Genomic DNA, 22,698 nt, shown 5'->3' on the forward strand with positions numbered 1-22,698 from the left:
TTTCATACTTCGCTTACTACTGTGAAACAAGCATTTTTGACCTTTTTTTTTATTTTTGACAACTATTAACGATACAATATTCATAACACTTTAAAAATTTACAAAATTTTTAAAGTTTAAAAAGTCTTTCTCTTTAAATTTATTTTACAAATTGCTGTGGCAAAGAGAAATTATTTTCATTACTTATATTTTGAATAAATATATAGTTTAAAGTTTTATTCATTTAATTATAATTAGTTAACCCTTTGACGCGAAAGGGACACCGGTGTCCAGTTTTTTATATTTTTTATGATGCTTTAATTACAAGCAAAAATATAATTTGGTATTTTTTAATTATTAAAAAAAGTCTAATAATTATTTTAAAAATTTGTTAGATTATCGAAATTATATTGGTATTAAAATATAAATTTCAAAAAAGTAGTTTGAAAAATTTTTTATTCATTCATATTCAAAAATTTATCAATAATTGATTTTGAAAATTAAATTTCAATGATGAATAACTGTTTCTTTCAGATCTAAATAACTGTAAATAAGTACTAATTTGGAGTTGGAAGTGAGCAGTGTTTGAAAAATTTTATCTTTAACACAGAAAAAGATGCCGGTTTTTTCATGCCGTATTACATAACCATAAATTATCAAAATGCTAAACATTATATTTTCACTTACTTTGATCTAAATGAACACAAAACAGCAAGAAGAATGCTTTTTAAAAAAAATATGTAATGTAAATTCTGTGTCAAAGAGTTAAAGAAACGAAGAATTTTGCCAACATTTTAAAATATTTTAATTATTTGTAAACTATACTTATATGTGTATATATGATATGTTAAAATGTGTTAAAAGAATCTGAATTATATATTCTTTAGACTTTATCAATTAGTTAAATGTTTGGAAAAAAAAGAAATTTTTAAACTTTTTCACCGAAATTTAATGCTGGTAGAGTAAGTTTAAAAAAAAGGGTAAAATATGGTTACCTTAATTTTTTTTTTTTTTTTTTGGAGATATTAGATTATTTAACTGCAAAATTTATTGAGCCTAATTATGTATAGTTTTTAAAACCGATGTAGCGCAATTCTATTTGATGAATTTTCAATGAAAAAAGTTCCCTTCCTATGCGATTATCATTCAATACAAAACATTCTTTGGTCTATAGAGTTTTTTTGAAGAATTTTAAAGAAGCTTTTCTCAAAAACATGTTTTTAGAAAAATGCGTTGAAATACAATATTCAAAAATTCAACTGCTTTCCTAACTGCTTTTAAATCGATTTAATTATTTCCAGAGATGCCAACAGCTCCGGACACGCCAAAATAATTAAAGAAACGGTAAATAACTACAAAGTAAATATAGTAAATATTTATCTATTTTTTCATGCTTTTTAAAAGGTATAGCATGATATAAGTACTATAAAGTGGTGAATTATACAAGCCTACGAATTATTTAGAAATAGTGGTGGATAAAAATCTACTAAATTAAATTTATTAAATCAAGAATCACAATTGATAAACTACCACTTTAAAATATATATTTGCTGTCCGAAGCAAGTTGGCATCTCTGTATTTCTGAGTGCCCAATTGTAGAATTTATTTTAATTGTATTATCTAGTCTCTAAAATGGATAGAAAAATAAGATTTGATCTTAAGAGAATTGTGTTATGAAATCATACTATAAAGCAACGTGAAAAATATATTTATTTAAAGGCGATTCTAACATTGTAAAACTTTTAAATGCAAAAAATAGCCTTTGAAATAGGTAGAAAAATACAAATGGACCAAAAGGAAATTGTGTAATAAATGTAACATATCATAAAACAACGAAAACAAATACTATTACTTTTTAGTAACTCTTACATAGCAAGAATACCCAAATACAACCCTTCAATTGAAAATATATTAAATATTTTTAAGCATATTTTGAAACTAATACATTCAAACAAAATGAAAATGAACTATTGAGTGTATTATTTTCTGAGAAAGATATCGCACAGGTGGTGTTCGTAATCAAATCATGAATGCTAATCTGAAACGTCTTATAAATTTCTCAAAAGAAGAATACATTTTAGATATGCTCGTGACATCCTCTTCACATCCATTCAAATGTCATTTAAAAGTGAACATTTCTCAGCATGCGTTTTTAGATTTTCGAGTAAATTTATGTTCTATTTTCTCGTGGAAGTTTTGGATCGTCATGCCATTTTCATTAAAGCGAAACATTGTTATTATTTAAAAAAGGAGTTTTTCTTTTACTTTTTTTATGAGTAAACACGCTACAAAAATTGTGTATTTTTCTACTGTTTTTTCTATGCATTAGTATCATGACCTATAATTAAGATAGTTTGTAACTAAAGAAATTATGCTAAATAAAACGTGTGTGTAGTCAGTGGCTCTCTATTAAGTTATTTTTTTTAAAAGATTAACCAGTTCCCTTTATCATTATTTTGAAGAAAAAAAATGCAAGATATCAACATATTTTTTCATTTTATTATTAAATTTAAGGAACTAAAACAAAACAATGTACAAGTTTTGAGGTGAAATTTGATTTTTTTGTGTGTAAGAAACATTTAATTTAAAATCAGTCTACTATCCCGAGTTGTCACGGGCAAAAGAAATAAGTTAAATATTAGTCTTTGTCTGATAGTTCTTAAAACAAGGGACAACACAAAGTGAAACTCATCAAACGTCAGTGAAAGAATACGCCATTTTTCCTTTAACTCTTATTGCTATGTAAATTCAGCAACCATCGTATATACAATAGCACAAAACACGTGTCCAACAGTAGCACGTGTCCGAAACACGTGTCCAACAACTCCCAAATAAAATTTTGCAAACTTCCAATCACAGCAGATTATATTTTTTGCTTCCGACCGAGTAAAAACGTCATAAAACAAAATGTACTGACAAATTCTGCTAAGTCCGAGTTTTCTCGGGATGATAAATAGTTACAATAACGAGTTAATTCGAAATAATCAGGGAAGCGGTTAAACAATTAAAGTTCTGAATATTAATAATTAGGCTTGATAAGTTTTGATTCAATAAAGGAAATTTTTTAATCATTACTAAATCAAATGCTCGCCAACCGGACTGTGTTCGGGTCAGGGAACTGGCCTTTCATCAGAATGGCTCTGGGTTCGAATCCCGGGTTAGGCATGGATGCTCTTTCACTCTCTGTCCTACTGTGGAAGCAACGCTGGCCCACCTACTATGGCAGGAATGGCGAACCAATGGCACGCGTGCCATTTATGGCACGCTACACAATATTTTGGGCACTCCACCGATCACAATTGTTGTTACACTATGAATTGTTATTGCACAAATGTTATTACGCTATGAAGCATATGTAACAATTATATTAAAATTCACAAAAAACAAACAAAATAATAAACAATTATTAATAAAAAAATTAAGAATTAATGCTAAAAAACAATTATTAACAGTAAAAAACAAGCTAACAATAAATAACTATCAAAAAAAATCAACAGCCCTGCTTAAACTAACATCTTACAACCTAATATAAGTTATTGGTCATCTAATCTGCAACAACAGAAGTCACATTGATGTTACTTTAAGTTGAAGTACTTGTATAATTGAGGCATTGCAAAATGTATTTTTTTTTCAATGTAAATAAAGAGTTTTGAGTTGATAGTATTTAGTATTATTCTTTTCCCAATAATCACGAAGTTAAAATTATTTGACGGCACGTCTATGACCTCATTAAGCAATTTTTTAGAGAAAATGGCACGTTAGTGTATAAAGGTTCGCCACCCCTGTACTATGGTGTCCCTAAAGGAGTGTGCTACAAATCTGCCCAGTGAAGGCCTGAATTGACGAAATGTTAACACAGGTGGGCATTGGAAATTTAAAAAAAAAAAAATTTAATGAAAAAGTCATAATAATTGTTAACACTTATTAAGAATTATTTTGAAAGAAATTTCTTTAGGTAAAGGACTTTCCTAAATGGATGCAAAAATGTTTGATCTGCATAATTAGTGTTTAATCGCTTCCCGAATCGGAATTTTAAATTTAAGAATGCATATTTTAGTTCTAATATTTTATCAAAATATTTTTGTTACCATAAAAAATGAAGTCTACTGCATAAAATACTGAATTAACTAACATTGATGACGGAAACGATTGAGTCGTGTCTCAGATAAAATAAATAAAAAACATTCCAGAATTTAAGTCATCTTTCCGCTACAACTTCTACTTCATTTGGATTGTGAAATTTGACACTCCAAGATATGTTTTTCTAAGTGAATAAATCACAAATTATTCGCCCGATTACGCTTAAATTTTGTAGTTAGTCATAAATTANGAGGAGGTATCGTAAATATTACGCGCAAGCCTTTGAGTTCTTCACCCCTAAATCAATCACGTGCCATACCAATACCTCCTAGATACCATACCATACCGCCACTTCCTCGCCGCCGGTCGGCCGAAGATATTGGCTAGCGGTGAGTACCGAGAGGTGCAGGCATACCGAAGTTCAATAACTCGGTATTGCCGAAGAATATACTTCCGAATATCATTACCGCGGTATCAAAGAAATACCGGTAAATGACGGTATTTCGGTATATTGCCCAGGCCTACTATGGTGTCCCTGAAAGAGTGTGCTACAAATCTGCCCAGTAAAGGCCTGAATTGACGAAATGTTAACACAGGTGGGTATTGGAAATTAAAAAAAAAAAAAATAAAATAATTAAAAAATCATAATAATTGTTAACACTTATTAAGAATTATTTTGCAAGAAATTTCTTTAGGTTAAGGACTTTCCTAAATGGATGCAAAAATTTTCGATCTGCATAATTAGTGTTTAACCACTTCCCAAATCGGAATTTTAAATTTAAGAATGCATATTTTAGTTCTAATATTTTATCAAAATATTTTTGTTACCATAAAAAATGAAGTCTACTGCATAAAATACTGAATTAACTAACATTGATGACGGAAACGATTGAGTCGTGTCTCAGATAAAATAAATAAAAAACATTCCAGAATTTAAGTCATCTTTCCGCTACAACTTCTACTTCATTTGGATTGTGAAATTTGACACTCCAAGATATGTTTTTCTAAGTGAATAAATCACAAATTATTCGCCCGATTACGCTTAAATTTTGTAGTTAGTCATAAATTACGCTCTTTAAAATGATATAAAAATTTGTTTATCTAATAATTCGAAAATTTTACGACAATTATTAAATAAAAATAGTAAATAATTATTGAAATTTTTTTTAATTATAATTACTTTTCTTTTTTTGCATCTTTGGATAAACTATTTTTACAAAAGTGTGAAAAATTTTTCGATTCGCCTCAAAAGTTCTCACGATATGGCGAAATGCGCTAAAAATAAAATTAACATAAAGGGGTCTAAGATTTGGAATGCTCTCATGATAAAATTATTGGGACCAGAGCTCCCAGATTACGGATAACCCCCATATTTTGAGAGTCAGTAATTCAGATCTGTCAAAAAAGAGAGGCCGTGGTGGAGCGGGGGATAAAGCGCTCGCCTTTCAATGAGGTTCCCGGGTTTGAATCCTAACGGTGGCTGGTTGATGCGAATATCGCACCCGGCTCTCACCGACCACAGTGCTGACGTAAAATATCCTGTGTGGTCGATAAATCATGGGTTACAGTCACCTTGCCGTGAGGCTAATCGTGGGAGGTTTTCCTCTCTATGTCACACAAATGTGGATTAGTTCCATCAAAAATTCCTTTACGAAAGCAAATTTCTTCCAAATTTCTTCTTCGAATCCCAGAAATGGCTGGTCGATACGAATTCCGCACCCCATTCGCACAGTCCACAGCGCTGACGTAAAGTTTCCACGGTGTCAGACAGATCACGGATTCAAGGCTACGAAGTTGAACAATGGTTTGGGTCTAACACGAAATTGGGTCGGCGGTTATAAAATAAAATATTTCTTAAGTTAACAATTTAATGGTTAATTAGGGTTGTAACGAGCAATCGTTTGAAATGCATTTTTTTAGTATCTTAGAAATGATTTTCCGAACTATTGCCAAGCGGACAGTGTAGTGGTCAGGGAGCTAACCTCACATTCGAATGGTCCTGGGTTAGAATCGCGGACAAGGCATGGATGTTCTTTAATTCTCTGTACTATCTCTCCTTACAGTGGGAGCAACGTTGGCCCACCTAATATGGTGCCCCTGTGGCCAACAAATCTGCACTACTGAAATCTACATGACGAGTTTTAATCGAATGAGCATTTGATAAAGAAAAATTTTCCAACTACATTAATTATCGTCCATTTGGCGAAGTATGTGCATTTTTGGGGGGGATTTTTTTTTAAAAATTGTTTTTATTTATTTATTTTAAACACAAACTTACATTTTCAGCAATTCATACCTCCGCAACTAGGAGTAAAATCGACAATTTTTTTATACGCATCGTTTGATATCCAAAAAAGCAATTTTATAAAAAATTTCAGCCTGATTTGTCGTACTTTTCTTGTTACTCACGATTTACTGATTTGACCCCGTTTGCTTCACAAAAATAAAATGAACGAATTTATGTGTAGTTAAATCAGATAGTAAGAAATGTAAAATATCTTAAATATACAATGACACATTTCCTTTTTTTTATCATGTCTACAGCTTTATTGCCGTATTCATAAAACAGTTAATAATTTTTTTTATTTATTTAAATTTATATGTTTTACGTGAAAATAAAACCATTTCTTTTGTTGAGTCAGAATTCAGGTCGTCAGCCAACGGCTTTATAAAATCATATTTGTGGCTCTTGAGTAGTTGAATAGCATTGAAAAATTATCTGTAATATTGCCATTGTCAGACAAATTTAAATATTTAGTGCACGTTGCTGTGGAAAATTATTTTCAAATATGAACATTCAGTGAAGTGGGAGCAAGTTTATACCTCTCTATTCAATCTCAAAAACCTCATTAGTATTTTTTACATTTAATTTGCAACTTAAGCAAAGCGACGTAATCTACTGAAATTAGGTTTTTACTTTTAGGTTTATGTAATTAATTATAAAATACTTAAATGAATCTAAAATAAAACATCTAATAATTTGGCCAGGGACTGCATAATAATAAATGTATAATAAACAAACAATTATGAACCTATAAATAATAATAAACCAATAAATAATAATAAACCTATAATAAGCAAATTTAAATAATTCCGCTCGCTATTGTGGAAAATTATTTTTAAATATGAACATTGTGTTTCTACTCAATCTAAAAAATCTCGCTAATATTTTTTACATCTAATTTGCAGTGTATCAATGCAGTGTATATAACATTTTGAAATAAGGTTTTTACGTTTAGATTTATTCAACTAATCATAAAAAAAGTTTATTAGTTTTTTAATCCGTTGAATTGGGTTCTGTTACTACGTTAAAGAAACTGTTCCTCTAATACGAATATAAGGAAACTGTTTTGGTAATAAAACACTAATAGACATTATTCCGCATAAGAAGTTATATAAATTGATATTTTTAGACAGATTTATGAGCACAGCTCAGTGAAGATGGTGAAGAATTTAAAATATATTAAGTAAACTTACTTATTCTTTTCTTCATACAACTCTCTGCAACTTTATTATGGTATTCATAAAATTGCAAATAAAAAAAAAGCTAAGTTACTTCTTTAAATTAGTATATTTTACGCATAACCGTTTCTTCTGTTCGGTCAAACAATTCAACGCCATTACACATTATTCAGGATAAGAAGTGAAATATTTATTTTTGTTGGAATTTTTTTCGGACATAAAAATGACCTAAATTATCTTACAAACTCTTTCATTGCAAATCTTTTCTTAAAAATAGAATTCATAATTTATTTAAATTGAAATTCGAATGAATCTCGAATTACTCTTTTAAATTACTTTACAAGTAACCATTTTCTAAGCTCATATTTCTTTGCTTAACTTCTATTCTTTCATGTTAAAGCCTACGCCCTCTTTTAATTACGTAGAAGTAGGTTATTGCAATGGGAGATAATGTTTTATTTGGAAGCCTCTGCGTTCGACATTTTTATTCATAATTCACGCTGCATATTCATTAAAGTGAATATTAAGTGAAATGTTAGCATTATATCTAGTTGCAAGTAATCTTTGAGGCTATTCGTTTGTTCATTTTTAAGTAACCAAACCAGGGTTAGCATTCCGCATTTGCATTTTCTCTGCTATGCACTCAAATTAATGTAGTTTTTGGAATAAATTAATTATGGCGGTAAATACAATATAAGCTTTATTCTTAAATAAAAGATGTGAGTTGAAAGCTGAGTTACACGATAAATAAACATTTGCAGAGTTACCTCCCGATTACTACGGATTTTATGTAATTCTTTACGATTGACGAGTTACTGAAGTATTTTGAAAACAAAAAGTGAAATTTTCCGTTTTTTTTTCCTTTTTAAATTATCTTTCTACAATTCAATATATTGCGAGCTAAGTTTTTGCTTTTAAAATAAATTGACTTTTTGATTATAATAAACTCCCATTTACCCTTTTTTTATATATAATATATATCCGTCGTTGAACAGCCGACCCAATTTTGGGTTTACGATTACTAATGCCTCTGTAGCCTTGTAATTTTGAACCAATCCAGAAGACAAGGAAACCCCTGGATCAGTACCCCAGAGGTATTGATTTGTTATGGGAACATGGAGAACTTTGCGACTCGACAGATTTAACTTGCATCAGTCACCATTAACTTACACGGAGAGTCTTCGGCCCACGGAATCCACGAACTCTCGGACATGGGCCCAGTGCCCTACCAAACATGTTATTCCAGCCCTTCCATTTACCTATTTTTTATTATCTATTCTCTATTACTTCAGCACATAAAAATTATTTAAAAAAAAAAAGAAAAGAAAAGAATTTAGCGATTTAACCTTCAACGCACACCTACCTCAACTTACACTAGAAATATTTTTTATTTTCTAACTTTACTTAAGTTTTGTACCATGCGCTAAATAAAGAAAAAAAAACATCTTAATAACTTTTGATCTAATGATAGCATTTTCGCGCTAAGATGTAATTTAATAATTCGAGAGAATTAAATATGCTTCAAAATATTTATGTAGGTAACATTTTGTGTTACAAAATCATGCACAAAAACGTAATTTCTCTTAATAAAACATACTTTTTTTTCGACTGACTCGCAACCTAGACAATAGTTCCACACCTAGTTTGCAATCTTAACGATAACTTGGTCTCGGTAGGTTAGGCAGGAGAGAAGTTAAAAGTTTGAACGCCTCAATATTACTTTTGTTTCGCGTTGAATAGAATAAAATCTATTTTTAAATTTGCATTTCTCAATAACTGTCTTCTCTCACGTTCACATTTCGAATTTTTTCTTTTAAAATTATGTATTAACCGCTTCCCTGTTTATCCCGAGTTAACACGGGTATGTGTATATTGCAAATATTTACTACCCCGAATAAACTCGGGCGTAGCAGCATTTGTCAGTACGTTTTGTTTTATCACGTTTTTACTCGGCCGGAAGAAAAAATAAATCTGCTCTGATTGGTTTGACAAGTTTTGCTGTTGCATTATGGGACTGCATATACGTTAGTTGCTGAAATTACATAGAAAAAAAGAATAGTAAAAAATGGCATTGACTGGCGTTTAGAAAATATAGCTTTGTGTTGTGTTTGTTTAAGAAATATGCAAAGACTGATATTTGTCCGAGATAACTCGGGATAGTAAACTGATGGTAACTTAAATGTTTTTTTACACATAAAAAGAAAAAAAAATTAAACTTAAAACTTGCGCATTATGTTTTGTTTTAGTTAATAGTATTTATAATGAAATAAAATTCGTACTAAATAAGTAATGCTGCGCAAATTTGCAGCTCACATTTTCTTCACTCTCTTACCATTTTCGAGATAGAAACACAATTTCTGCAGTTTTCCATTAGTTGGCGCGTATAGCCACTTTACTATATTTAGACACCACTGTTTTAAAACTACAGCAGCTGCAGTCGTTTGGAAGTAAAGGGTAACTATGGAACAAAGCACTCTATAAAATTATTTAGTCACCGAAATAAAAACATTCTATACTTTAAATAAATAGCAAAAGCAAATTTTTAATTATTAAAAATCTAAAAAAAAAAGGAAAGGATGTTCCAGAAATTAAATGCTCTGAATGGTATGCACAGCAAGTATTTATGAGAATATCTAAACTGACATTTTTCGGAGAATCGTCCAAATTCCTGCTTTGCAAACACGAAAATAAAACGTGTTTCAATTTTTTTTTAAAAGCTTCATTTTAGATTAAAATAACAAATTTAAAACTTCATTTAAAATTATACTATTTATAAGATATAGATAATAGTCTTTTTCTGTACATTTTGCCAAAGCAATTGGAAAAAAAATCTATAAAAATATCACGCTATATTTCCAAGAAATGGTTTGACATGAGCTACTTTGTATGAATTTATTTCTTTTAAGCATTTAATATCATATTAGCTGCTTGCTTTAATGTGATTGGCAGGCAAGCGTGACTGGATATTAAAGAAGAAAAAAAAGATCCAAATGAATTGTAAAATCATAACACCTTTCATGTTGAAAGTTTCTAAGCAGGGAATTACTCATTGAACTTTATTATTTCTCTAACTGTGAATTATCGTTAGCAACGCAATTTACGGAGGTTAAGAAACTCAAGAAATAAAATAAATGAAAAGTTTCGATCATTGGACAAAGATTCAATCGAGAGAACTCGTTAGAAAACTTGGTTTTTTATTTATTTATTTATATGGTTTCCCAAAGTTTACATAAGTAATTTTGACAGAAAACTTGCATTTTTTTTAAAACAAAATTAAGGAAAATGTTTTTTTTTATTGATTCATAACGTCTCCTGTATTATAGTGGTATGTATGCAATAGCATGTCAGGTATAGCTCGTTCACCAGGAATTGGGACTTGACTCAGCCTTCATCACGTGGTATAATACGATACTATTTCGCAATTTTTGGGAGAAGGTTGTGAACAATCCTGACAAGGTTGCTATTTGGCGATAGTATGGCAAAAATATTTATTTCGCAAACTTTACCTGCATTTTTTTAACATTAACTATTTCATAAATTTGATGATATTTTGCGAAATTTTTTTTAATGATATTTCTCTCTTATGAGTGAATAGTTTGTCCTTTCTGAGAAATTTTGCTGGGAAAACAGCTTTTAAATTTAAAATATATAAACTTATCTAGAGAAACGAAAGGTATAATAGATGATAAAGTGAAGTGACTGAAGAAGTCACTTTATGTGTTTGGCGCGCATTAAGGGTTGTCTCAATTTCAAGCGATGTTTCTCTTCTTACTCCCGCACTGAAATGAACTCTTCGTCCGAGCAGGTGGAGCCAAGCGCCAACTCCTGATGAGCGAACTATGAATGGTATCCCCTATTTTGTTGGCGCATACAGACTCTTTTATCACAATTTTGCATAAATGTGACTTACTTTTAATAATTCTTCTCCTAGTGCAAGACGTGGGGTTATTGGGAAATTATTAGCATAAACTTTTACTATTTTTTTAAAGGTATTATATCGTTAAATATCAAGACCAGGAGCCGTGGTTTCAATGGGGATAGAGCACTCGCCTTCCATTGAAGTGAACCAAGTTCGAATCCCAGAGAGGCTGGTTGATACGAATTCTGCTCTTGAATCACACCAACCACATTGCTGACGTAAAACATCCTCAGTGGTAGACAGATCATAGGTTTGAATCCCTTAGCCTTCAAACTAACCGTAAGAGTTTTTCGTGGCTTTAATGCCCATGTAACGCATATAGTTCCATCAAAAAGCCCTCAGTTTGTTACAATGTTTAATCCAGGAGTTCCTTTGTCTTCTGGGTTGGGTTCAAAATTACAAAGCTACGGTGTTTAACATTCATTGTCGTAAACTCAGAAATGGATTGGCTGTTCAACGGTGGTTGCAAAATAAAATATCAAGATCTTAGTAGGGGTCAAGATGAATAGGGAAAAACCAAACATTAGCCCAAAATATACTTCAACGATGAAACCGTTATCTCTTTTCGTGTTTTTAATAACCCTGAACTGTCAGCTGCTCATTCTGCCTTATTTTTCGTTGACAAAATTTCATTTCACTAATGGCATAAAATTCTTATCTTGGTTTAATTTTAAAAACTTCCTTAACATGTTTGATTATTTTGATTTTTCTAGTTATTGAATTCAAATTTATAGAATAAAAAACTCCTCTCAAAAATTTAATAAAGTGCATCAAGATGAATTTTGGAAGTAAAACAATTATGTGTCAAAAATTATTATCGGTTACTAAGTAAAAAAAAAAATATGTTTGAAGTGTGATAAATTTTTCTATCCAAATAGCTGTTTAGCTTAGTTCAGTACCACTCAATTATCAGAATTTTCATCAGTATTCATTTATTATCAGTATTACTATTTCCGAGCAATTATTTTCGTGTTTTATTTTACTGTTATTAAATTTATCAATAATTTTACTTCGTTACGAGTTATGTAAACGACCATTAATTATTCATGTATGCGAAGAGAAAGATATGCAGGAATAAGTATCAAATTGCTCTATTATTTTACCATAAAGGGGTTAAAATAATATGCAGGTGGTAAAATTTACGACATGATTATCAAGTCAGTCTTTAAGAGAATTTTGCAGGAGTAGAGATAAAAAAATTTTATTATTTAAAAGTTCGGAAATAGATTTGTTATTAGTTAGGTTCTGTTAGATAAAAGAACAAATTATGTCTTTTTGGTATTAAAGAAATTATATAGACAAATATTCAATATTATTTAATACTTAGTCTATAATTACAAAACTTGTTGCGTTGTAAAAGTAAATGTGACTTAGTTTTGACAATTATTTGATGATGATACAGGCTAAAACAGATAAAATTACTTCAAGGAAAAACAATATATTACTTTAATGACATTTGATTAAGCTTATTTAAATTCTAACTTAGTATGCAAAATTAATTTATTGAATTTGAATGATTTTAATCTAGGTTTGATTAAAATATTAAAAAAGAACACATCATTAATGAAATTAAAGAAAAAGTGCTGATTAAATAAAATCAAAAAATATATCAATCGCTACTTTGATCAAAAACGAAAAAGCAAATTTTTTTTGACTCTTTCAAAAACTTTTCGTGTTTTGTTTTTACTTCAAATAGAGCAGAAGTTATAAAAAATTTTTTAAAAAAAGAAGTATCTATATTAGTTATTAAATTGATAACTGTCTTTTTTGGCATTTTTCTCAACACTAATTTTTCGATTTTTTCTCCTTCATTCTAAATAAGATATCTTAAAATATTTTAATTCAAATTACTTGAAACTTTGCATGAATATTTTCGACACATATGACTAGGGAATAGACTGTGGATCAGTGGATTAAACTATTGTTTTATATTTTACAGCAAAAATAAAAATAATTAATCTCAATTTTTGGCCTATATTTGCTTTAAAATACCTAAATATTAAATATTTTATGTCAAATGCTTAGCTTATTCCCTAATTGAATTTTTATGAGTATGTAGAATAATTAAAAAATAATATTATCAAAGTTATGTGGTTATAAAAAAAGGTAAATTTTTGGTCCATCAGTTTTCCCCATATTTGTTTAAATTTTTTTTCTTCATATTTTTGTATTCATACTATATTTTAGTGTATAATACACACATAGATCTAAATAAAAAATTTCTAAATTAAAAATTTCAAAATATTATCTCCAAAAGGTATACGGTACCTCTTTAAAACGAAATTTTAAATAATGACAGAAAATACGAATTTTTCTTCTTTAGAAATATGTTGCTTAAAAGAAACTAAAATTATAAATACAAGAAACCATTTATATAATTAAACTTAATTATTATCTTTAAATTACTGAATAAAAATTATGACGTTTATATGCTATCTTTTTTTTACATAATGTAGAATACTTTTAAGTATTTCTTCACAGTTTTGTCATAAAACGAATTCCACCGAACTCAATATATAATTATATAACATGAAAAATGCATAATATCATACAAATATGCCGTAACATAATTATATTAAGGCACATAAATATGCCATAATATAATATTTATGTGTCCTACTAACTGCTAAAAATTTTACTAACATTATTATCCTAATAAATTTCCGTGATATTTCGAAATTCCGACCAACGAGAATAAAAACAATTATATTTTTAAATAGAGAACCGCTTTGTAAAGGCATATAAACAGAAAAAAAAATCTCAAAATATTTTTACTTGGAAAAATTATAACAAATGTTGACGAATATATTGTACGCTGTTGCATCAAGAGGTTGAAAAAGTAACCGATCTATCAATATTTACAATTAACGTACGTTCTTCTGTCGCATATTTTAGGGGTTCATCAATATAATTATTATTATTATTTATAATTATATTTATGAACGATTAGGAATAGAAAACTAGGGATTTGAAGCTAGAATCGTAGGTGTCCGGATAAAAAAAAATTTCTGCGTCTTATTACGTAACTTAAAAATAAATTTTTCACAAAATTAGCATATTTAAGATTATACCCTTGAAGCATTGATTGCATCAAATAGTGGAAATCCAATTATTCGATAAAAAGATATTTAGATTTTTTTTTTTGCTCTTCAATCTCTCATGTACACACTAAAATTGAATTTGTCAAGCCTCTTTGCTTTTTAAAGCTGCAGTGGACACCCAAAATCGTGAAAATCACTCGAAAAATCGATTTTCGAATTTTGACTATTTTATATTAAATGGTATAAAAAGGCATATTAATTATTAAAAATCACAGAAATTTGTAAATCATTTGTCAATATTAGTGTTATTTTGCTTTTTTATTACAAAATCTTGTTCTTGTCAGTGTTTTGTGTGTAACAAAAATTTTGCATCAAACTGGAAATTGAAATAGTTCCATGCGCTATAATTTCGATGACTATTCTATGAAACTTTTTTGACACACTCTCTAGATCAATAAAAAAATTTCAAAATAGTGTCACAGTACATTTTATAGTCATTTCAATGGTCCAAAACGTTCATAGAGGGACGATTTTCATTTTTTTTTTCTCCGAAACTTTTTTTTTCTATTTTGTATGGAAATTAGTAGAAAAATGTATAAATTGCTTTTACTACAATTTGAAGAGAAATGTAAATAGAGCTAAAATTAACAAATAATCTTTGAATTTAAGGAAACATTTAGCGCAAGGAGCTTATTTAAACTTCAAAATAAATCGGAAATTTTTTTGAAAATTTTTTTGAACTTTTCATGCTATAGCATGAATTATATATCAATTTTTTTTTTGTGTTATCTATCTAAGTATAAGCAATCCCTGCAAGTTACAGCGATGTAACATTATTTTTAAAGAAAAACTTATTAAGAGTCCACTAGACTTAATCAGGTCCTGTAAATATATTAAATCTAGTCATTTTTTTATAAAAAGCTCCTTTTTTTTCTTAATTACGAATTCAATAGAGGCTATTAAACTTCTATTAACAAAACGATTTAATTTCCTACTAAAATAAAGTCATATTTATATCGTAATAAATTAAAATAATGGTACTTACTGTCTGTAAGAAATTCCAACTGGGGCATCTATTCCTGCCAGCAGCCAGAGATATTCTTAGAGCAATGAATTTTTCCTTCAACTTTCTTCAAAAATCAACATGAAATTCACGAACTAGTTACTTCCTCTTTTTTAAGTATAACTGCTTGCATGGCAATCAAACAATGTTAAGTTGCACGAAACGGGGGGAAGTAGAAATAGGTCCCGTCAGCGTAATCTAAATAACAGCTACAATTGGTTACCACAATAATTAAAAAGCAATAGTACATTCAGATCACGAATAGGTTGAAAAAATTTTGTCCTAGGGTAATGACATTCTCTCCCTTTCCATTACACTAATTCTTGATGAGACAAAATTAAAGCTTTCTTTTTTCCTTCTAGACATTCTGAAAATGGATAATGACTCAAAGATTTGGAAGAAAGCATTCTGTTATTTTTATTTCCTTGCATAATTTATTTTATTACTATAATATAAGGATTTTTTTTAATTCTAAACTTTACTAGCTTGTTTTATTTATTTATTTTTATTTTATTTTATCTGTCGTTGAACAGCCGACCCGATTTCGGGTTTACGACTACTAATGTTCAATTCCGTACCCTTGTAATTTTGAACCAATTCAGAAGACAAGGTAACTCCTGAATCAGTACCCCCAGAGATATGAATTGTTATGGGAACATGGAGGACTTCGTGACCAGACAGATTTAACGTGCATAGGTCGACATCTACTACACGGAGAGTCTTCTGCCAGCGTACATCGAACCCACGACCTCTTGGACATGGACCCAGTTCCCTACCAGAGAGGCTATCCCGGCCTATTTTATTTTATAGGCGTTAAACAGCAGATTCATATAGTTATCCCGGCCCTGATAATGATGTTTAATTTTATTTTATAACATTCGTTGAAAAGCCGACCCAATTTTAGGTTTACGACTACTAATGTTCAACTCAGTACCCTTGTAATTCTGAACCAATCCGAAAGACAAGGAAACTTCTGGATCAGTACCCCGAGAAGTATTGATTTGTTATGGGAACATGGAGGACTTTGCGACTCGACTGATTTAACTTGCATCAATCACCATTTACTACACGGAGAGTCTTCGGATAGGCGAGGATAGAACCCGCGAACTCTTGGACATGGGCCCAGTGCCCAACCAAACAGGCTATCCCGGCCTATTTTATTTTATTGACGTTAAACAGCCGATTCATATCGTTTTCGTGGAAATGTTCAATTCAAACTCAACTTAGAAGACAAAGGTTAGTTAAAAAGTTAATTAAGCATTTGAACATAGTCGCCTTTATGGAGGATGTTTAGAGTGTAACTTACCCACATTTGCGTTACATCTGAAGGAAAAACGCGAAAGCCCTCCCAAGTGTAGCTAACCCGCATTCGCTTTACATCTCAATAAAAAAAACCGCGAAAACACTCTCAAGGTTAGCTCGATGCAAGTAGAATCAGTCTAACCCAAGATCTGTCTGGATCTTAAAGTACCTTTGTACTAGTTCTTGATGAGACAAAATTATGCTTTCTTCGTTCATTCTAAGCATTCATAAAATGGATAATGACTAAAATATTTGAAGAAATAAATGAAATGTTCTGTTATTTTAATTTCCTTGCATAATTTGTTTTATTACTACAATAGATTTTTTTTTAATCCTGAAAAATAATTTTACGACTTCATCTTATTTATTTTATCTTTTCATCGCCATTTTATATTGGTTTTGAGAATATAACAATGTTCATTTTTAAACCCAACCTAGACGGCTAGAGAGTTAATGAATCAAGTATGAGAACTAAGTCGCCTATATAGAGGATTTTTAAAGAGTAACTAAACCTCATTTGCGTTGCATGAGAAGATGTGCGAAATGCCTCCCATGGTTATCTCGATGGCAATAAGAAGAATCTAACCTGAAATCTGTCTAAATCACAGACCCACAGTTTTTGAAAAACGGGTAAAACCTTAAATTTTTGGGGATCAAACAAAGAATTTTGCGAAATATGAAGAATTTTGAACAAATGGCCTATTTTTGATGTGATTAATGTATGCAATATAACAGCTGCAATACAAAAAAAAGATAACTTAATACTAGATAACTAACTTCACTTAATATTCTTGCAATGCGTTTAAAAAGTAAATTTTAAATTTAATATTTTAACTCTTTATTTGTACAAAAAATTATTAACTATAATTATCATGAGATCAAAAATGTTCACAAAATATCAACGGAAAATATACATTACGTTTATAAAATTTCATACTTACATAAATTGCTAACGCAAATTTTTTCTTTGAAGAAGATGGCATATAGCAAAGCGTTATTTTTCAAAATATACTATCTAAGACTAATCAAAAAGTTAAAAAGTCTGAGAAAAGTTAATCAACTTATTACCTAAAATCTTCTAGTAGAAGGTTACTTGCTCTGAAAAATTCGAACTCATTGATTTGAATGCCAATTTCAACTTTTGAAAATAAAAAGCAATAATTTTCAAAATTTCATTCCCAAAAATTCGATTTATGGGTTTATTGGAATCACATACACTTGCAGGCTTGTGTGTTCAATTTAGGCTTATAAGCCTTTGTCAAATAGAAGGACAGATAGTATAATAAGATGGACAGCACGAAGATACAGCCAGGGTAATAGCGGGATTTGAACCCGCTACCTCCACGCTTTGCACAGCGTTTGGCGGACGATACCGGTAGGCCAGGAGGTCCCAAATTCGATTTATTCTCGGAAATAAAACGGGTTTTTTCCAACCATTGCTACTCTGACCACTAGGGATATTTTTCTTCAGCCCTGTGGATGATTTGAACGGGAAGTAGTATAAGAATTGACCTGTCACTGTTGGGTTTCCAACTTGAGCCACCTCATCGGAAGTAGTCCCTGCACTGTAAAAACAGAATCTGTTAAATTTACAGGTAAGTACTGTCATTATAAAACGGTTTACTTCACAGAAAAATGCTGTTATTTAAGAACTTACGCTTGTTTTAAAGCAGATAATTTAACAAAAGCCTCTGTTATTTTAAGAAAAATTGGGTTTGTAAGCTCAAAAGTTCATTATTTTGACTTTTAACTAAAAATGAAAAATACATATTATGGAGGAGTGTTTGAAATTAGTTAGTTACCTTTACATGAGGTTCCTCAGTAGATTTATCGCAAAAACATGGTTCCCAGTTGAACATTGAAATCAAGTATCAATGGCTGCAGTCAGTAAGAGGGTGGGTGACCACTTTGATCAGCCTGCGGAGGGACCGAGAGGGCACGGTATCAGCTCTTGTTAAGCTGTTCTACCGTAAAATGCTCTTCTACGCACGAAGGTCGTCCAAAGTAGGGGGGGGGATCATGACCTCCGCAGAGGATCAAAATTACGATGGCATGCCTTCGAATCATCACCAGAGATGCTTCCCAGACTGTCGCTAATAGCCCATTATGCAGCTCTAGTGAGACGTAAATTTAGTACCTGCCTACGTTTTCTTAAAACTCTTTTGTTATGCCTTATCGCTGAATGGAATGAATAATGCGAGTAGAAAGATATAGAAGAAATAGACACTTACACAGTGAATTGTTTACACAAAAAATTCCGACTGCCAATTGCAATTTTCTTCAAAATCAAGAAAATCAAAATAGTAAGTTTTCGAAAAATTTGCTGCTGGAGCACAACAACTTCTTCAGATAAAGAATATTTTGAATGTTATTAAACTTTCCCACTAAAAATTTTGGCATAGTGAGAAATTCGCAGCAAGGAAATTTTTTATATCAAGTGATACTATACAGTACTATTGTTTTTACGCAGCTGAAGCTGGTTTACACTTGTTTAAGTTCGTATTCGTTAACATTGTAATGCAATGCCTTAAAAATTAATACAAATAGGAAGCATGTAAAAATCTCCTGAATAATAACCCATTACATGTATGTCTAAATATAAAGTATTGCAATATGAACTTGTGCAATATGCAATATGAACAGAACGTCTATTAATTTGGTCTAATTATTATAATTTACTAATACAATACCTGAAATAATAAATATTCTATATTTATATAATACATCGTCTAATTTATCCAATCGTTGAATATATATTATATCGCTGCTTCAAAACTAAAACGACACATCTGCAAACGTGTAATGCCTGCATATGTGTCGTTTTAGTTTCGAAGCAGCGATATATCTTCTGTTATTGTTGTTGTTTTCGTACGCCTGTTTTTGGCAGAGGGGTGCGATTGTTCTTGTTTTTCCAGTGGCTCCATCTATGGCCAAGAATTTGACTTCTGCCACACCCATACGTCACATCCGTTTTATAGGGCTGACCCATCCATTCATTCAGCCACAGATCTTAATTTTGACCTGAATCAGAGAACGATCGATCTCCAATTCAGTACCCCTAGAGGTATTGATTTGTTATGGGAACATGGAGGACTTTGCGCCTCGACAGATTTAACTTGCATCAGTCATCATTTACTACACGGGGAGTCTTCGGCCGGCGGGGTTCGAACTCTCGGACATGGGCCCAGCGCATATATCTTCTAATTTAACCAATTGATGCACGAATGTAAATAAATGCAAACCGGTTTCAGTCGCGTAAATATATATATTAATAATATATATTAAAAATGTGTTTTTAAGAAAAGTGTGTTCGAAATTCAGCAAACTTCTCTAAGCTCTGAAAAAACAAGCTTGGTTGAATCAAAAATGCGCAGTTAATGATAATTTTATTTTAAAAATTTTGTATTACATTCTCCAAGCTTTTGATAATGTTTTTTTTCTTCTTTTTTCCCAATGGATTGAATCTTTGCCTATGGAATTTGAATCTTTGCCTATGGAATTTGAATCTTTGCCTTTGAATTTGGAATTTGAATCTTTGTCTATGAAGATGCCGGAAATTGTTACTCATTTTGCGTTACCTGTGAGCCAAAGTCACGGAGGCGAGCAACATTACCACGCCACACTGCCACAAACCCGTTTGTAGGGTGGGCCACAATTCACACAACAGAGGACAGCACAGAGAGAGAGAAACATCCATGCCCAGAGTGGGATTTGAATCCGCAGTCAGGCGAGCTAACAGCTCGGTCACCTGGCCGGCGCTTTTGATAATGTAAAATTCGGTAAATTTAAAAAAAAAATGATCGTAAGCAAAGAACGAAGAAAAAAACTCTCTTATGCTTGAGTTTTACAAATATTAATCAAAGCTTTAAGTAAGTCAGATTATATTTAAGCTCAAAACTTGATATAAAGCTAAATTTGATGTATGACTTGGATTAAGCTTATGTAAGTAAAGACTTCATTGCTTATTTGTAATAATGCTTTTTGGAAGAAGATGAGTCATCATACATTGTTAATGATAATATTATTTAAAGTGCCAAATACTATAAATAAAAATAAAATCATGATTTTGATCAAAAGAAAGAAATCAAAGAACAGTCTTTTAACTTTAGTTTTAAAAAATGTTACGTAGAATTATAATTAAGCTCAAAATTTCCTATTTTTACCATCTGGTGAAATATCTATCCATTGACAATCCCAGTCAATGAATAAAATTTCATTGTTCACTTATACTAATCTAATTTGATGTCGCGCGTCCTTGTTCTACATCTCGAAAATACTTGTGTAGAATCCTCAAAAAATAAAAAATAAATTTACCTGTTCAGATTAAGTAAGAGGAGAGAAATGTTTTCGAAAATGTGTTTTCGAAAAATACTGAAATTTCACCAAGACAAAAAATTGTTAAGTCTGACTTATCTTCTTCAAAGAGCCAAGATTAACAATAGTTATTTCCAATCTTGAAACAGATTTTTTTTTTTTTTTTTAAGGAAAAGGGTTATTTTATGATTTATTGTAAATTATAAAATATTTCATCAGCAATGAAGGAAATCAATCGGTTCTATCGCTTCTTCTTACTACTATTTTTAAAAGTTATGGAGAGGGGACATATATATTGATTATATTTTGGAAAGAAATTATAATAACGAGTTGTCTAAAACAGTTAGCAGGATAATCGCAAGTCAAGTTATAATTTATTATATAATTTATAATTATAATTATTATTGTAATTATTATTAAAATTATAGACTTTATAATTATAATTAGAATTAAGTGATTCTATAATTATAATTATTCTATAATTTATTATGTAAATCTAAAATTAAAACTATTAACCAATAAAACTATAAACCTAAAATTAAAACTATTTTTTTTTATATGAAATTAAACTTTTTAACGCGTAAGTATTAGACTTAACCTTCTGAGACGTGAGTGGGTTCAAATGCTTGAGCGGGTTGCGGGTTCAAATCCCAATTTCTCTGTGTGTACTGTCCTCTGTTATGTGATATGTGAATATAGCCTGCCTCAAGTACGGAGCTGTGGAATTGTGGCGTGAGTAATGTTGCTTGCCTTCATGACCTAAGTGGCAGGGACAGTCTGGTTGATAGGGCTTTGGGTCCATGACTGAATGGTCGTGAGTTCGATTCCCGCCTATCGAAGATTTCCGGTGTACAAAATTGCATCTGGTGCATGCTACATTTGTCGAAGTCACAAACTCCTCCAAGTTCCTATAACAAATCAATGCCTCTGGAGGTACTGGTTCGGAGATCGATCGCTCGGGATCAAGTCTAAATTACGATCTGCAGATAAATGGATGATGTGTGAATATGTCCAACGGGATGTGGCGTATGTATGTTGTCTCCGGATCATCAGAGATGTTTCACAGACCGTCGCCAATAGCCCACTTTGCAGCTTGAGTGCGACGTAAATAACAGTTTCATACCGTACCTTTCCATGATCTAGGATCATAGGTGCCTACCGGGTAACGTTAAATAAATAACAGTTCCGACGTCTTCCGAGGTGAAGAACTAATAACTCAGTGCCTGTCGTTAAGGGGAAAAAATGAAAAGTTTTTTTAGTCTTGAGTTTTGTACACTAGGGATCGATTACACTAGGGAACAAATTTCTTGTTGCATTTATACAAATGCTTATTCTTGTCTAATTCGGGTTTAGGTATTTCAAATTTGAAATTAGTTTTGCTCCTTAAGTTTTCTTTTCTTTCTTCAAATTATGTATTAAGTCTATTTTTTGTCGAAATGTACAAGTTTAAAAACATTTTTTTTATATCAATAGGTCACGTTGATGCTTACATTTACTTTGAGTTAAGACCCAGCATCAGGATTTAAACTGGGTTGGAA

General features: G+C 30.7%; 2 protein-coding genes across 6 annotated transcripts in view; one reads left to right on the plus strand and one right to left on the minus strand.

Annotated features, from left to right (window-relative positions):
• Window positions 1-18,002, minus strand: part of LOC107455527 (testis-expressed protein 9) — a 74,929-nt gene extending 56,927 nt beyond the window's left edge. The window contains exons 1-2 of one of the 3 annotated variants that reach the window (XM_016073127.3): window positions 17,788-18,002; window positions 15,527-15,742 (exon numbers count right to left, since the gene is read on the minus strand). The gene's annotated coding sequence lies outside the window, so the exon portion shown is untranslated. Of the gene's footprint in view, window positions 1-15,526; window positions 15,743-17,787 lie in introns of those variants that run through there. The other 2 variants (XM_071188376.1, XM_071188375.1) reach the window with 2 other exon arrangements.
• Window positions 18,003-18,324: 322 nt separating this feature from the next.
• LOC107455528 (alpha-mannosidase 2) overlaps window positions 18,325-22,698 on the plus strand; it is a 70,937-nt gene continuing 66,563 nt past the window's right edge. Inside the window, exon 1 of one of the 3 annotated variants that reach the window (XM_043046189.2) lies at window positions 18,325-18,441. The gene's annotated coding sequence lies outside the window, so the exon portion shown is untranslated. Of the gene's footprint in view, window positions 18,442-20,625; window positions 20,789-22,698 lie in introns of those variants that run through there. The other 2 variants (XM_071188374.1, XM_016073131.3) reach the window with 2 other exon arrangements.

The sequence above is a fragment of the Parasteatoda tepidariorum genome, chromosome X2 (genome assembly GCF_043381705.1).
Source record: "Parasteatoda tepidariorum isolate YZ-2023 chromosome X2, CAS_Ptep_4.0, whole genome shotgun sequence".
Lineage (NCBI taxonomy): Eukaryota > Metazoa > Arthropoda > Arachnida > Araneae > Theridiidae > Parasteatoda > Parasteatoda tepidariorum.